Consider the following 14,225-nt stretch of genomic DNA (forward strand, 5'->3'; position numbering starts at 1 on the left):
CCAATTGGAGCTCTCTCAATTGCCTTGGAAGGTAGACATCTTGGGCTTTCCAGAATATATAATAGTCCATACTTTGCTTGAGATTTGATGGCCCAAACTGGTGTCCAAAAGCCCACGAGAGACCCTTTTCTGGCGTAAAACGCCAGAACTGGCACCAAAGCTGGAGTTAAACGCCCAAACTGGCACCAAAACTGGCGTTTAAATTCCAAGAAGAGCCTATGCACGTGAAATCTTCGATGCTCAGCCCAAACACATACCAAGGGGGCCCCAGAAGTGGATTTCTGCACTATCTACACTTAGTTACTCATTTTCTGTAAACCTAGTTTACTAGTTTAGTATAAATAGCACTTTTTACTATTGTATTCATATCTTTAGATCATTTTTGAGACTATATTTAGATCACTTTTGATCTCTTGATCACGTTTTGGAGGCTGGCCATTCGGCCATGCTTGGACCTTCATCACTTATGTATTTTCAACGGTGGAGTTTCTACACCTCATCGATTAAGGTGTGGAGCTCTGTTGTTCCTCATGAATTAATGCAAAGTACTATTGTTTTTCTAATCAATACACACTTATTCTTGTTCTACGATATTCACTCGTACTTCATCCTGATGGATGTGATGATCCGTCACACTCATCATCATCCTCCCTAATGAACGCATGCCTGACAACCACCTCCGTTCTATCTGCAAGAGCTTGAGTGTGTATCTCTTGGCCTCCTAGTTCATGATGCATGGTTGCCTTTCTTGACAACAGAGCCTTCCATTCCATGAGATCAGAGTCTTCGTGGTATAAGCTAGAATAAATTGGCAGCATTCTTGAGATCCAGAAAGTCTAAACCTTGTCTGTGGTATTTCGAGTAGGATCTGGGATGGGATGACTGTCACGAGCTTCAAACTCATGACTATTGGGCGCAGTGACAGTGTGCAAAAGGATCAATGGATCTTATTTTGACACGATCGAGAACCGACAACTGATTAGCCATGCGGAAAACCGTAGCGGATATGTTTTCACTAAGAGGACGGATGGTAGCCATTGACAACGGTGATCCACCAACATATAGCTTGCCATGGAAGGGAGTATGCAAGATTGGATGAGGACAGTAGGAAAGCAGAGGCTCAGAGGGAACAAAGCATCTCCATACGCTTATCTGAAATTCCCACCAATGAATTGCATAAGTATCTCTATCCTATTTTATGTTTTATTTCTTTTTTAATCATCAAAACCTCATAACCATTTGAATCTGCCTGACTGAGATTTACAAGATGACCATAGCTTGCTTCAAGCCGACAATCTCTGTGGGATCGACCCTTACTCACGTAAGGTATTACTTGGACGACCCAGTGAACTTGCTGGTTAGTGGCACCGGAGTTGTGAAAAGTGTAAATCACAATTCCGTGCACCAAGTTTTTGGCGCCGTTGCTGGGGATTGTTCGAGTTTGGACAACTGACGGTTCATCTTGTTGCTCAGATTAGGTAATTTTCTTCTTGTTTCAACCTTTATTTTATTTTCCAAAAGTTTTCAAAAATCTTTCAAAAAAAAATTTTTCTCTTCTTTTTCGTTTTTCCAAAATTTTTTTGAAAAATTGCAAAAAAATTAATAAAATCATAAAAACCAAAAAAAATATTTTGTGTTTCTTGTTTGAGTCTAGTGTCAAATCCTAAGTTTGGTGTCAATTTCATGTTTTCAATTTTTTCCAAGATTTTCGAAAAATCCCATGCATTGTGTTCTTCATGATCTTCAAGTTGTTCTTGATAAAGTCTCCTTGTTTGATCTTAAAATTTTCTTGTTTTGTGTCTTTTCTTGTTTTTCATATGCATTTTCGATTTCTTAGAATCAAGAGTTTAAAAATTTTTAAGTTTGGTGTCTTGCATGTCATTCTTTTCAAAAAAAATTTTAAAAATATGTTCTTGATGTTCATCATGATCTTCAAAGTGTTCTTGGTGTTCATCTTGACATTCAAAGTGTTCTTGCATGATTTTTTTGTTTTTATCTTAAATTTTCATGTTTTGAGTCATTTTTGTGTTTTTCTCTCTCCTCATTAAAAATTCAAAAATAAAAAAAATATATTTCCCTTATTTCTCTCATAAATTTTGAAATTTTGGATTGACTCAGTCAAAAACTTTTTAAAAAAATTTAGTTGTTTCTTATGAGTCAAGTAAAATTATTTGGTAATGAGACTAGGGAGGATGAACCTCCATTGCTCATCAATGAACTAAGTGCATTGGCTCAGCTGAAGTTGCCTCAAAAGAAAGAGGATCCCAGAAGGTTCTTGATACCTTACACCATAGGCACCATGACCTTTGAAAAGGCTCTGTGTGACCTAGGATCAAGTATCAACCTCATGCCACTCTCTGTAAAGGAGAAATTAGGGATCTTTAAGGTACAAGCTACAAGAATGTCACTAGAGATGGCAGACAAATCAAAGAAACAGGCTTATAGACTTGTAGAGGATGTCTTGGTAAAGGTTGAAGGCCTTTACATCCCTGTTGATTTCATAATCCTAGACACTGGGAAGGATGAGGATGAATCCATCATCCTTGGAAGACCTTTCCTAGCCACAGCAAGGGCTGTGATTGATGTGGACAGAGGAGAGTTAGTCTTTCAATTGAATGAGGACTACCTTGTGTTTAAGGCTCAAGGATCTTCTTCTGTAAACATGGAGAAGAAGCATGAAAAGTTTCTCTCAGTACAGAGTCAAACAGAGCCCCCACACTCAAACTCTAAGTTTGGTGTTGGGAGGCCACAATCATGCTCTGAGCACCTGTAAAGCTCTATAAGAGCTTCCTGTTAAGCTATTGACATTAAAGAAGCGCTTATTGGGAGGCAACCCAATTTTATTTATCTATATTATTTACTCTTTTATTTTATTTTTGATTGTTATTTTATGTTTTCTTTAGGATGATGATCATATGGAGTCACAAAAACAACTGCAAAAAAATTAAAGCAAAATAAAAAATAGCATCAAAAATAGCACACCCTGGAGGAAGAGCTTACTGGCGTTTAAACGCCAGTAAAGATACCAAAATGGGCGTTTAACGCCCAGCCTGGCACAATTTTAGGCGTTTAAATGCCAGAAATGGGTAGCAGTCTGGCATTTAAACGCTAGAACTGGCAGGCAAATTGGTGTTTAAACGCCAGTAAAGGTATAAAAATAGGAGTTTAAACGCCTAGTCTGGCACCTTTCTGGGCATTTAAACGCCAGAAAAGGGCATCAACCCAGCGTTTAAACGCCAAAAATGGCACATAGAGGGCATTTAATGCCAGAAAGGTGCAGGGATAAAAAATCCCTGACACCTCAGGATCTGTGGATCCCACAGGATCCCCACCTATCCCACCTCACTCTCTCTCTTCTTCACACTTCTCCACAACACTCTACCCAAAACACCACTCACCTATCAAATCTTACCCTCTTTCCAATATGCTCTTCACCACTCACATCCATTCCCTAATTCCCATAAACCTATCGTACAACCCACCTACCCCCACCCACTCAAATTCAAACCATTTCCCTCCCAAACCCAACCCTTCTCACACGAACCAACTCCCTCTCTTACACTATAAATACCCCTCATTCGTCCTTCATTTTCACACATTATATACACTCAACACCCCCCTTGGCCGAACCCTCTCAAGCCTCCATCCCTCACTTCTCTTCTTCTTCTACCCTCTTCTTTCCTCTCTTACTCGAGGACGAGCAAACATTTTAAGTTTGGTGTTGGAAAAAGTATTGCTTTTTGTTTTCAATAACCATTAATGGCACCTAAGGCCGAAGAAACCTCTAGAAAGAGGAAGGGAAAGACAATTGCTTCCACTTCCAAGTCATGGGAGATGGAGAGGTTCATCTCAAAGGTCCATTAAGACCACTTCTATGAAGTTGTGGCCAAGAAGAAGTTGATTCCCGAGGTCCACTTCAAGCTCAAAAGGAGCGAATATCTAGAGATCCGACATGAGATTAGGAGAAGAGGATGGAAAGCTCTCACCAATCCCATTCAACAAGTCAGAATCTTAATGGTTCAAGAGTTCTATGCCAATGCATGGATCACCAAGAACCATGATCAAAGTATGAACCTGAACCCAAAGAATTGGCTCACAATGGTTCGGGGGAAATACTTAGATTTCAGTTCAGAAAATGTGAGATTGGCATTCAACTTGCCAATTATGCAAAGAGATCTTCATCCTTTCACAAGAAGGGTCAACTTTGATCAAAGGTTGGACCAATTCCTCATGGACATCTGTATGGAAGGAGCCCAATGGAAGAGAGACTCCAAAGGCAAGCCGGTTCAACTAAGAAGGCTTGACCTTAAGCCTGCGGCTAGAGGATGGTTGGAGTTCATCGAACGCTCTATCATTCCTACTAGCAACCGATCCGAAGTAACTGTGGATTGGGCTATCATGATCCATAGAATCATGTTTGGAGAGGAAGTGGAAGTTCATGAGATCATACCTCTAGAACTATACAAGGTTGCTGACAAACCTTCCACTTTAGCAAGGTTAGCCTTCCCTCATCTCATCTGTTACCTATGCAATTTAGCTGAAATTGTCATAGAGGAAGACACCCTCATTGAAGAGGACAAGCCCATCACTAAAAAGAGGATGGAGCAAACAAGAGAGCCCACTCATGGACCTCAACAAGCGCATGAGGAAGTCCCTCATCAAGAAATCCCTGAGATACCTCAAGGGATGCATTTTCCTCCATACAACTATTGGGAACAACTCAACACTTCTCTAGGAGATTTGAGTTCCAATATGGAGCAACTATGGATGGAACACCAAGAGCATTCCATCATCTTCCATGAAATTAGAGAAGACCAAAGAGCCATGAGGGAGGAGCAACAAAGGCAAGGAAGAGACATTGAGGAGCTCAAGCACTCCATAGGATCTTCAAGAAGGAGAACTAGCCACCATCACTAAGGTGGACCCGTTCTTTAATTTCTTTGTTATTTTTTTTCTATTTTTTGATTTTTTATACTTTATGTTTGTCTATGTTTGTGTCTTTATTACATGATCATTAGTGTTTAGTGTCTATGTCTTAAAGCTATGAATAATTCTATGAATCCTTCACCTTTCTTAAATGAAAAATGTTCCTAATTACAAAAAAACAAGAAGTACATGAATTTCAAATTTTATCTTGAAATTAGTTTAATTATTTTGATGTGGTGGCAATACTTTTTGTTTTCTGAATGAATACTTGAACAGTGCATATTTTTTTATAGTGAAGTTTATGATTGTTAAAATTATTGGCTCTTGAAAGAATAATAAAGAAAGAGAAATGTTATTGATAATCTGAAAAATCATAAAATTGATTCTTGAAGCAAGAAAAAGCAGTGAATAACAAAGCTTGCGAAAAAAAAGTGGCAAAAATTAAAAAAAAAAAGAAAAAAAGAGAAAAAGCAAGTAGAAAAAGCCAATAGCCCTTAAAACTAAAAGGCAAGGGTAAGAAGGATCCAAGACTTTGAGCATTAATGGATAGGAGGGCCCAAAGGAACAAAATCCTGGCCTAAGCGGCTAAATCAAGCTGTCCCTAACCATGTGCTTGTGTCACGAAGGTCCAAGTGAAAAGCTTGAGACTGAATGGTTAAAGTCGTGATCCAAAGTAAAAGAGTGTGCTTAAGAACTCTGGACACCTCTAACTGGGGACTCTAGCAAAGCTAAGTCACAATCTGAAAAGGTTCACCCAATTATGTGTGTGTGGCATTTATGTATCCGGTGGTAATACTGGAAAACAAAGTGCTTAGGGCCACGGCCAAGACTAATAAAGTAGCTGTGTTCAAGAATCAACACACTGAACTAGGAGAATCAATAACACTATCTAAATTCTAAGTTCCTAATGGTTGCCAATCATTCTGAACTTCAAAGGATAAAGTGAGATGCCAAAACTGTTCAGAGGCAAAAAGCTACTAGCCCTGCTCATCTAATTGGGACTAAATTTCATTGATATTTTGAGATTTATTGTATATTCTCTTCTTTTTATCCTATTTTGTTTTCAGTTGCTTGGGGACAAGCAACAATTTAAGTTTAGTGTTGTGATGAGCGGATAATTTATACGCCTTTTGGCATTGTTTTTACATAGTTTTTAATATGTTTTAGTTACTTTTTAGAATATTTTTATTAGTTTTTATGCTAAAATCACATTTCTGGACTTTACTATGATTTTGTGTGTTTTTCTGTGATTTTAGGTATTTTCTGTCTGAAATTGAAGGACCTGAGCAAAAATCTGATTCAGAGGCTGAGAAAGGACTGAAGATGCTATTGGATTCTGACCTCCCTGCACTCAAAGTGGATTTTCTGGAGCTACAGAAGCCCAATTGGCGCGCTCTTAATTGCTTTGGAAAGTAGACATCTTGGGCTTTCCAGCAATGTATAATAGTTCATACTTTGCTCGATATTTGATGGCCCAAACTGGCATCCAGACGCCCATCAGAGTCCCTTTTCTGGCGTAAAACGCTAGAACTGGCATCAAAGCTGGAGTTAAACGCCCAAACTGGCACCAAACCTGGTGTTTAAACTCCAAGAAGAGCCTATGCATGTGAAAGCTTCAATGCTCAGCCCAAACACATACCAAGTGGGCCCCGGAAGTGGATTTCTGCACTATCTACACTTAGTTACTCATTTTCTGTAAACCTAGTTTACTAGTTTAGTATAAATATCACTTTTTACTATTGTATTCATATCTTTATATCATTTTTGAAACTATCTTTGGATCACTTTTGATCTCTTGATCATGTTTTGGGGGCTGGCCATTCGGCTATGCCTGGACCTTCATCACTTATGTATTTTCAACGGTGAAATTTCTACACCTCATAGATTTAGGTGTGGAGCTCTGCTGTTCCTCATGAATTAATGCAAAGTACTATTCTTTTTCTATTCAATACACACTTATTCTTGTTCTAAGATATTCACTCCTACTTCAACCTGATGGATGTGATGATCCGTGACACTCATCATCATCCTCCCTTATGAACGCGTGCCTGACAACCACCTCCGTTCTATCTGCAAGAGCTTGAGTGTGTATCTCTTGGCCTCCTGGTTTACGATGCATGGTTGCCTCTCTTGACAACAGAGCCTTCCATTCCATAAGATCAGAGTCTTCGTGGTATAAGCTAGAATCAATTGGCAGCATTCTTGAGATCCAGAAAGTCTAAACCTTGTCTGTGGTATTCCGAGCAGAATCTGGGATGGGATGACTGTGACGAGCTTCAAACTTGTGACTGTTGGGCGCAGTGACAGTGTGCAAAAGGATCAATGGATCTTATTCCAACACGATCGAGAACCGACAGTTGATTAGCCATGTGGGAAACCGTAGCGGATATGTTTTCACTAAGAGGATGGATGGTAGCCATTGACAACGGTGATCCACCAACATACAGCTTGCCATGGAAGGGAGTACACATGATTGGATGAGGACAATAGGAAAGTAGAGGCTCAGAGGGAACAAAGTATCTCCATACGCTTATCTGAAATTCCCACCAATGAATTGCATCAGTATCTCAATCCTATTTTATGTTTTATTTCTTTTTTAATCATCAAAACCTCATAACCATTTGAATCCGCCTGACTGAGATTTACAAGATGACCATAGCTTTCTTCAAGCCAACAATCTCAATGGGATTGACCCTTACTCACGTAAGGTATTACTTGGATGACCCAGTGCACTTGCTGGTTAGTGGCACCAGAGTTGTGAAAAGTGTAAATCACAATTCTGTGCACCAATCCACTCCATTGGTCTTAATAGTATCACAGATTTGCAAGAAGTCATATAAGAATTGATGTGCATCTTCTAGTGGAAGTCTTTGAAATTTGAAATTATGTTGCATTAGAGAGACTAACTGAGGCATAAGCTCAAAGTTATTTGCTCTAATGGCAGGTGTGGAGATATTTCTTCCATAAAAGTCAGAAGTGGGTGCAGTAAAGTTACCAAGAACCTTCCATGCATCTCCTCCATTATTCTATTTGGCTGCCATGTTTGTATTTTTAGTTTCTTGTTCGAAAATTTCTGTGAGATCTCTTCCGGAGTGTTGTGCTTAAACTTGTTGTAAACGCCTCCTTAGGGTCCTCTCAGGTTTAGGATCAAGATCAAAGAGAGGTTTTTTATCTCTGTTCCTGCTCATAAATAAGAAAAAGAAAACAAGAAAGAGCACTAAGAACAATAAGAACAACTTTCGAAAATTTTAAAGAAAAAATAAACACACAAGGGACACCAAACTTAAGAATTGACACTAGACTCAAAAGAAAACAAGAAAGTTTGAAACTTTAACAAGAACAAAAGACTCACATAAAAGACAAAGATTAATAAAGAAAAGAAAAGGTTTTGAAAAATTTTTGAAAAGAAAACAAGAGACTCAAACAAGAGATGATAGAACGGTTGAGGCTTCAGAGATGCTTCTTCCTTCTAGATCAACTTTTCTCACCATCTACTTCAACTTCTGATTGATTCATTCCATGGCAGGCTGTAAATGATTAACCTCGGGTCAGCGGTCATTAATCTTCTCTGCTTCAGATCAAACGCCGAGTCAGCGGTCATCTAATCTGAACAGGGGTGAAGCTCTAGCAGTCCATTCCCTTGGTGATCCTACTCAAAACGCCACAGACAAGGTCGGATCTTCTGGATCAGAGAATACTGCTCCTTTGGTTCTAGCCTATATCACAAAGGCCCTAATTGCCCCGCACCTCGGTTGCACAGATGTCTCGAGAAGTAGCTAACAAAGTCGTGGATTAGCCGTCTAAGAGATGTATAATCAAGCTTGTGGTTCAATATTATCCCGTCAAAGACTCGCAAGAACCCATGTGGAATAGGGATGATGGTCAAGTTATACTCCCAATCTATTAGGATGAAGAACGAAGATACATCTTAGAATAGAATCAAGCATAGATTGAAGTGGAATAGTGATATTATTAATCCATAAGAATCAACAGAGCTCCTAACCTGAACCTAGGAGGTTAGTGACTCATATTGTACAAAAAATAATAGTAAAAAGTTCGAATGGGTAAAGGTCTATAACAATGGTGATCTTTGTTCTATATATACTAGTCTAGCAACTAAGAATTACAGAAAATAAGATAAACTAGTCTTGCAGTGCAAAAATCCACTTTCCAGGCACACTTGGTGAGTGTTTGGGCTGAGCTTGAGTGAAGCCATGAGCTAGTACTACCTTTTGGGCGTCCAACACCAGCTTTGGACTCCTGAATGGGCGTTGGATGCCAGCAACTCCCCTTTGGGCGTTGGACGCTAGGAATGGGACTAGTCGCTGGCGTTCAACGCCAGTTTTGAGTCTTCATTTCCAAAACAAAGTATAAACTACTATATATTTTTGGAAAGCCCTGGATGTTAGCATTCCATAGCCATTGCGAGTCTGCCATTTGGACTTTTCTAACTCCAAAAATGCTCCTTCGAGTGCATGGAGGTCAGATCCTGACAACATCTGCAGTCCTTTCTCTGTCTCTGAATCAGCCTTTGCCAAAACTCCTCAATTTCAGCCAGAAAATACCTGAAATCATCATAAAACATAACAACTTAAAGTAGAATCCAAAAATCGTATAAAATATCCGCTCATCAGACCACCAAACTTAAACTGTTGTTTGTCCCCAAGCAACCAAAAACAAAGTAGGATAAAAAGAAGAGAAGGATACAACAAATCTCAGAGTTTTCAATGAAGCTCAGTTTTAATTAGATGAGCGAGACTAGTAGTTTTTTGCTTCTGAATAGTTTTGGTATCTCACTTTCCATTGAAGCTCAGAATAATTGGCATATTTAGGAACTTAGAATCCAGATGATACTATTGATTCTCCTAGTTTAGTTCTTTTTTATTCTTGAACACAACTTCTTTTGAGTCTTGGCCCTGACCCTAAGCGCTTTGTTTTCCAGTATTACCACTGTATACATAAACACCACAGACACTTAACTGGGTGAACCCTTTCGAATTGTGATTCAGCTTTGCTAGAAATCCTAATGTTGGTGGATTTGGTCAGGGAGATTCAGAAATAGTACTTCAAGATTCACAATGATTAGCCATACCATTGCTATCCATAGTGGAAAAGAACATTTACCTATTTATATAACAGAACTTATGGTAGGCCATAAATTGGGCGAATTTTCACCTATGGGAAGAATCTCTTGGGTGGTGGCGATATCCCCAGCCAGTGGTGTCCAGAGTTCTTAAGCATACTCTTTGCTTTGGATCACGACTTTAACTGCTCAGTCTCAAGCTTTTCACTTGACACCTTCACACCATAAGCATATAGTTAGGGACGCAGCTCATTTGAACTGTTTAGGCCAAGATTTTGTTTCTTTTAGGCCTTCCTAACCATTGATGCTCAAAGCCTTGGATCCTTGCTCTTGCCTTTTGGTTTAAAGAGCTACTGGCTTTTTCTTTTTCTGCTTGCTTTTTTTTGCATATGCATATATAAATTTCTTTTTCTTTTATTGCTTTTTGCTGCTTTTTCTTACTTCAAGAATCAATTTTTGGATTTTTCAGATTACCAATAACACTTCACTTTCATCATCATTCTTTCAAGAGCCAACATTCTTTACTCCAATATCAAATATGCACTGTTTATTCATATATTCAGAAAGCAAAAGCAATGCCACCACATCAAATAATTGAACAATTCTTAATATATAACTCGAAATCATGCATCTTACTTTTCTTTTTCAATTAAAATTTTCTTTTTACCAAGGTGAGAGATGCGTGGAATATTTCATAGTTTTAAGACATAAAGATGATCATGCACTAGAAACAGACAATAAGATAAAATACATGTAAAACAGAAAAATAACAAAGGCAACAAGGATTAAAGGAACGAATCCACCTTAGTGATGGTGGCTACTACTCCTTCTAGAGGATCTAATGGAGTGCTTGATTTCATCTATGTCACGCCCCTATCTCTGTTGTTTTTCCCTCATAACTCTATGATTTTCTCTTATTTCATAGAGGATGGTGGAATGCTCTTGATGTCCCATCCTCAACTGATCCATGCTGAAGCTTAATTCTCCTAGAGAAGTATGCAATTGATTCCAATATCCTTGGGGAGGAAACTGCATTCCTTGAGGCATCTCAGGGATTTTTTGTTGAGGATGCTCCACATGCTCTTGTTAAGGTGCATGTGTAGGCTCTCTGGTTTGCTCTATCCTTCTTTTAGTGATGGGTTTATCCTCCTCAATGGGGATGTCTCCTTCTATGACATTTCTAGCTAAATTGCATAGATGACATATAAGGTGGGAAAAATCCAACCTTGCTAAGGTGGATGGCTTTTCAGCTTTCTTGTACAACTCTTGAGGTATTACCTCATGTACATCCACCTCACTTCCAATCATGATGCAATGAATCATGATGGCTTTGTCAATGATCACTTCTGACCGATTGCTAGTAGGGATGATAGACCGTTGGATGAATTCCAACCATCCTCTAGCTACGGGCTTGAGGTTAAGCCTTCTCAAGCATATAAACAAAACATAATGAAAACTATATAAAAATGATGCCAAAAAATATGAATTTTGCACTAAAACCTATGAAAATATAATAAAACTTAAACAAAACATAATGAAAACTATATGAAAATGATGCCAAAAAGCGTATGAAATATCCGCACATCATAAAGCCATATGGGTATGTAAGCTTAGTGAAACAAAGGCCTCAATCACATAAATGCATTCATACATCAAACAATGGAAATATAGAATTAAGCAAGACAAAGATCGCAATCTCAGAAAGAACAACACACACCAAAACAAAATAATGGTTGATAAGATGCAACCAATCAAATGTGTTCAAAAATCTCAATAGGCTTGTGTGTTTGAGCTCTAAAACCATGTTCCAAATTAAATTTCTTCAAGCAAGTTAAACAAAAATTTTAATTCAAATTAGTGAAATACTCTAAAACAGTTTCTTGAAAAGGAAATCAACACTTCAACCAACTAGTCCTAGCAAGAAAGAAATGGTAGAATGTGTACAAACTCTAACTACAATGCAATGCAACAACTAACTACAAAATAAATTTAAAACATAGGTATTGGGGGTGGGAGGGTTGTTACCTTCGGCAGTCAATTACCGACCTCCCCACACTTAAAACTTGGAAAGGTCCTCCGTGCCATCAATGATCCAGAAAGTGTGTCCGGGATCGCCACTTCCAATGGCCAAAAGATGGGGGGACAGGGGCACCTTCATGTCCACCTCTTGATCACTTGCATCGCCATTAGTGGAAGTAGAGTCTGAGGTGTCAGGTTCCTCCATAGGCGGGTGATGAATCCATATTTAATGATATATTTTAGCTTGAATTGAGTGGATTTCATCACATAAACTCATACTTATTCACCAAAATAGCATAATTTTGTGTTTGATCCCTAAATTGAACCTAAATGTGAAAAACATGCATTTTTGTGCTTAAATTGAGCAATTTAATTCCGCTTTCATGCCATTCGATGCCATGACTTGTTTGTTGAGTGATTTTAGGTCATTGAGGCATGATTGGCTAGGCAAAAGTTGAAGAAAGCATGTACAAGGGAGAAAACATGAAGAAAACAAGGAAAAGCACACACAGCCATGTGTGCGTGCGCACAAGCAAGCGTGCATGCCCACATGAAGAAATTAGCATGTGTGCGTACGCACAACTACCCGTGCGTACACACGGAAGAACATTCAGCCAAGTGTGCGTACCCATACATCTGTGCATATGCACAAGACCCTGTACGTGATTTTATTAATGAAACACATGTTGTGCGAATTCTGAGGGCTTTTGGCCCATTTTGGAAGGCTTGAAGGCTGAAAATGGATGTTATATGAAGGGGATATCAACACATATGAAGGCATTAGGACTTAGAACTTTATTTTTTTATATTTTCCATAGTAGTAGGAGTAGGAGTAGTGTAGATTAAGGAGAGCTCTCTTAGGGTTTTTAATTAGGATTAATTGTAGCATTTTATAACTAGCTTTCATTTTAGATTTTGCTTCTTTAATTGTAAGTACTCTCAATTTTCTCTTTAATTAAAGCACTTTTACTTTCATTTCTTTTGGTTCAAATTACTTTGTTCATACTTGCAATTTTGAGTTTCTTGAAGTTTTGGTTGATGAATTTAATGCTTTATGCTCTCTTTATGCTTGATTGCTTGTTTATTGTTGGTTTTGTGAATAGTTGGTTATAGTTTTCCTTTTTCCTTTGCAATTTTCCAGGTTTTACTTTTATGCACACAAGGTGTTTGTGAAAATGCCAACTCTAGTTTTTTTAGTAGATTTTCCCACCTTGGCTTGGGGTTTGAGTTCCTAAGATACTAGATTCATAATGTCTGACATTTAGCGATACTTCTTGAGAAGTTAGTTGACTCTTGTTTCCATCTAAGCTAGCATTTTATCAACTAGTTTGGTAACTTAGCTAGGACCTATGGATTAAGGTCAATTATGCTTGCTTGACTTACTCCTCGATGTTAGGGGTTAACTAAGCAAGAGTGACTCACCATAATTATCATAGTTGTGGTTATGGCCATGATAGGATTCTTAGGATTCTTGATTTCCCAAGTCAAGGTTCTTTTATGCATATCTTAGCATTTTCACTAGTTTTGATCTTGTTTCCTTTTACTTACATTAATTCTAATTTTGATTATTGCTTTGTTCTTTGATTTCTTAGTTCTTTTAATCTTTTGTTCTTTGATTCCAAAACCCCTTTGTGTCCTTTACAACCGAAATAGTAACACTCCAATTGCATTCCTAGGGAGAACGACTAGAGGTTGAATAACTCTCGGTTATATTTTGATTTAAAAATTTAAACTTTGATTGAGGATTGTTTGTTGGTCTAGACTATACTTGCAACGAGAATCTATATTTAGTGAAATTCTAGACTAACAATAATTCTCTCACCAGCGGGTTAGAATACCCAATAAGCTTCTTCAAGTAGTCATAGCGATGCTTGTTGCGTCGCTCAATCTGCTCAATCCTCCAGCCTTCCCAGTCTACCTTCTCAAGGAGCTCAAGTAACAACTGGTGAGCGAATTGTTGTGGTGAATGTGGTGTCGATGATGGTAGAGCCGAGGATGATGGAGCTTCCAAAGACGGGTCCTCATTTCAGCTCACGGGTAGCACTTGAAGCCTAATATATTTTCCATTCGGGACAATTCGTCGTCCCTTGGAATCATGGCCTTCACATCCCTAGTCTCATAGGAAACGCCAGCCGCAGACATCAAGTCCATAACCAAAGTGGTAAAGGTAGGTTTCCCACTGTTTGCACTCGGCCCA

The sequence above is a fragment of the Arachis hypogaea genome, chromosome 10 (assembly GCF_003086295.3).
Source record: "Arachis hypogaea cultivar Tifrunner chromosome 10, arahy.Tifrunner.gnm2.J5K5, whole genome shotgun sequence".
Taxonomy (NCBI): domain Eukaryota; kingdom Viridiplantae; phylum Streptophyta; class Magnoliopsida; order Fabales; family Fabaceae; genus Arachis; species Arachis hypogaea.